Below are 4,477 nucleotides of genomic sequence, written 5' to 3' on the forward strand. Positions count from 1 at the left end.
AGGCAGGCATTTCTGGAGATGCCATATTACAGCTAATCCTCGAATGAAAGAAGCTCAAAAGGTTTTTGTATTTTTTCTACAAATTACTCTATGGTCCCTTTAGTGATAACTTTAACCAACAAGAAGCTATCTGACCTATTTGGATTCATATTGTTTCCTGGTCCTTGCAGATCTTGAAATCCAGGAATGGAGAAAGAAAATCAGTTCTATGTGGATAAAAGCTGCATTCTGCATGCTGGGGTTCCCTAAATCCTGGAGGAGAAGTGTGAGGTCCTGTGGGAGGAGTTGGGAGTTGTGCATCTATAGCACAGTCTCTCACATTTGCTTCTGGTCTGCTTCTGATCACACAGAAAGAGTTCATCACCACCAAACCAGGATTATATGAAATGCTGAAAGGTATCCTTTAAGAAGAGGAAGAGGAAGAAAATGGTAAAGATACAAATTATGAACAACAAATATGCATCTATCAACAAGTGAATCTAAGAATCAAGTGAATAAATAATCTGATGAACAGAATGCACTGGTGATTATAATAGAATCAGGGACATAGAAAGGGAATGGACTGACTATTCTTGGGGGGAAAGGGGTGTGGGAGATGCAGGAAGAGATTGGACAAAAATCGTGCACCTATGGATGAGGACAGTGGGTGGGGAGTGAGGGCGGGGGTGGGGCGGGAACTGGGAGGAGGGGAGTTATGGGGGAAAAAAGAGGAACAAATGTAATAATCTGAACAATAAAGATTTAAATTTAAAAAAAAAAAAGAAAGAGACTAGACTCCAGGTAGAGAGCACCCAATAGAGTACAGATAATTTAAGAAACATTGTTGACTTTTAAGGTTTTTTTTTTCCTAAATACATTACTCAAATTTGAGAAGCACTGGAGTATGGCAATGAGAAAGGGGAGGAAAATGACTGGTAATCTACAAATTGGGTCATCATTCCTTGAATAATTAAGACTTGGCTGAATGTTAATTCCTATGTTCTGTAATTCAGCATCAATAAAAGAAATCTCCATGTACTATTCCAGAATTTCATTTTTGCCTCTGAATTATGTTCATATCCACAAATCCCAGCCAAGGACCTATTGAATAATTGTCCCCAAATGTAACATTTTCCTGGTGATGTTTTCCCTTCTTAGGTTCTAGGAAATATAGAAATGTGTTTCTAATTATTAGCAGAACCACCTGGTAACTGCACTGTATCATTGTAATAATATGACTCATTTAGTACAAAGTTTGGTGGAACTCAGAGTCATCTTTGACACCATCCAAGGAAAATCATTTACCAAAATGACCTCATATTCGCAGGCTCACCTATAACAAGATGATCATATTTTGTAAACCGAAAATCAGAACCCGTGGCTTGGCAGGCATAAATATATCTGCAACTGGGGTTTTCCTGGAAAATCCAGGGCATACAAATTTCTATGGCATAAGCCACAGAAATCACCTGCTAAATGATGCTCTGGTGCCTTTACTTGGAGAACTTGGGGAACTAGAAGCAACTGGCTTTTGTCCCTAGAGTCGTTATGTATGTGTGGGCTGAGTCCCAAAAATCTATCACTTCTCCAAGTTCACTGAGTGTGTGAGAGGTGAGAACAGAAATCAAACCAGCTCTTCTGGGACACTTACCCTGGTTTTGCAGGGAAACCAACAAGAAATCTCTTCCTGTATAATAAGCCTTCTGGAAGTTGGCCCCTCTTTAGGTTTAGTGGGGTTAGCATATTGATGCTAGAGAGGGGTGTGCCCAGAAGCCTGGGGAAATGCTCAAGCTTCAGGCTAGGCTTTTCTTCTATGTTGAATCATATTGTACTGGCCATAGGCCCCAAGTCTGTGAGCCTATGCTAATTTGCATGGCATATAATAACCATTCTGGTTCCTATTCTCTTTTCTTCTTAGTTGTTCGACTGCTTTTTAAAAATGTGTTTTTATTGATGTTTTAGAGAGAGAAGAAGGGAGAAGGAGAGGGAGATAGAAAGATCGATGAATGAGAAACATCACTCGACTGCTTCCTGCACACCCCTACTGGGGATTGAGCCTCAGTTCGGGCATGTGCCCTGACCAGGAATTGAACTCTTGGTGCATGAGTTGACACTCAACTACTGAGCAACACTGGCTGGGTTGTTTCTTTGTTGTTTTACTTTTGCTTTTGTTGTTGTTGTTAAGTAAGAATGTCAGGGAGTGGAAGAAGAGATAAAATGAAGAAGGAACAGGTTATATAAATCTGATTTTTTATTGAGGTATAATTAACAGATAACATTTATATAACCAGTTATATTAGTTTCAGGTGTACATATTAATGATTTGATATTTGTATAAGTTGCAAAAATGATCATCACAATAGGCTAGTAACATCCATCACCATATATAGTTACAACATTTTTTAAAATATACATATATTTTTTATTGATTTCAGAGAAGAAGGGAGAGGGAGAGAGAGATAGAAATATCAATGATGAGAGAGAATCACCAACTGGCCACCTCTCGCACGCCCCCACCGGAGATCAAGCCCATAACCTGGGCATGTTCCCTGACTGGGAATTGAACTGTGACCTCCTGGTTCATAGGTCAATGCTCAACCACTGAGCCATGCCTGCTGGGCCAACATTTTTTGTGTGATGATCGTTTAAGATGTATCCTCTTAGCAACTTTTGAATATGCAATGTACACTATACATTTTAGCTTAAAACAAGGAACAGCAGAAGAGTTTTCTAGCATGGTAATGTATATTGGCATGGAAGGAACTAAGTACCATGTTGAAGAAAAGTTTAGTTAAGTAAATTCTCAGAGGTCTTAGGCACAAGCAGGAGAAGTCAAAGATAAATAGTAAGCCACACCAACGTTCTGCCTTGGAAGGCTTACTTTGATGTGGGGAGTGGGAAAGGGCTGTTCCTCTGTGAGAACACGTGAGATATGATTGATGGCATCCATTCCTGAGAAATGACAGCAGATCGTGGCACCTCACCTTAACATTCATCAGCATGGCAGAGAGAAGGGGCCTGTGGCAGAGGCAGCAGCTGGAGGAAGGGGAAAGGAGCAAAGGAGATGCAAATGCTCCAGGTTCCTCACATCAGCACTGGGCTCTTCTGCACGGCAGAGGACTGTGTTGGCAACAGAAAGCCAAGAGGGAATAAATCTGGGAAGGACACTCCCCCCAACATGCTCTAACTTAGTTTTCTAAAAACCAAGGACTTAGGTGATTTTTAACAAAGAAAACTATATAAATACACCAGTGCCCCTTTGTAATGTTCTTTCTCAAGAAATGCCAGGTGCAGCTGCCTATTGATTCTCACATCCCAGCCAAGCTTCCTGATTCAGGACTCACAAGGCAAGGTTTGGGCATGTGAGCAGGATGCTGTTTGGGATCTTTACAGAACATAGAGCAGGTGATGTCTAAAGTTGGCAGCTGCTGCAGTGGAAGGTCTTCAGGTCAGAAGCACTCTTTTCAAATCTCAGTTTGTCTACTGATGAATCTTGACCTCTCTGAGACTCCATTCTTTGTTCTGCCAAATGGGCTAATTCCTACTTAGCTCATTGGATTGCAGAAAGAACCAAATGGGATGACTGCTGTGAATGTACCCAGCACAGAGCAGAGCTAGGACTTATCAGTAGAAATCAGTGTTCTTGAACATGCATCAAGGATGTAATCATGCTGGACAGAGACTGTTTTCAATTCTGATATGTTGAAAAATAATAGATAATCAGTAGGCAATTATGGAAAAGCCTTGTGAAAGTCTGTTAGAGGATCTGAAGAATTAGACTAGAGATAGCCAGGGTCTATTTCCCTCTAATGACCTTGGTGGCAAAATGAGACCTAGAATGCTGAACACAAGGATGAAAGTGTTTAAGGCCTTGGGATGATGGAACTGCTCTAGAATTTGGTTGCAATGGTGGTGGCAAAACTTTAGTAAACAAATAGACTAAAACTATTGAGTTATATATCATGATGGTCAATTTTCTATTTCAACTTGGCTGGCCTGTAGTTCCCATTTATTTAATCAAAAACTAATCTAGGTGTTGTTGTGAAAGTATTTTGCAGATGTGGTTAACATCTACAAATCACTGACTTGAAATAAAGGGGATTACACTTGATAATTTGGATGGCCTTTATGAAATCAGTTGAAAGGCCTTAAGAGCAAAAGCTGAGGTTTCCAGGAAAAGAAATTCTGCTTTGAGACTGTAGCATCAACTTCTGCCTGAATTTCCAGCCTACTGGCTTGCCATGCGAACTTCAAACTTGTCAGCTCCCATAACTAGGTGAGCATATCTATCTATGTCTTTGTCTATGTCTATATCTATATCATCTATATCTATATCTATACTAGAGGCCCAGTGCACAAAAATTTGTGCACTCGGGGGGATGAGGGGGTCCCTCAGCCCGGCCTGTGCCCTCTTGCAGTCTGGGACCCCTTCGGGAGATAACGCCCTGCTGGCTTAGGCCTGCTCCCGGGTGGCAGAGGGCAGGCCCAATCCCTAGAG

Source organism: Myotis davidii, unplaced genomic scaffold (genome assembly GCF_000327345.1).
Source record: "Myotis davidii unplaced genomic scaffold, ASM32734v1 scaffold502, whole genome shotgun sequence".
Lineage (NCBI taxonomy): Eukaryota > Metazoa > Chordata > Mammalia > Chiroptera > Vespertilionidae > Myotis > Myotis davidii.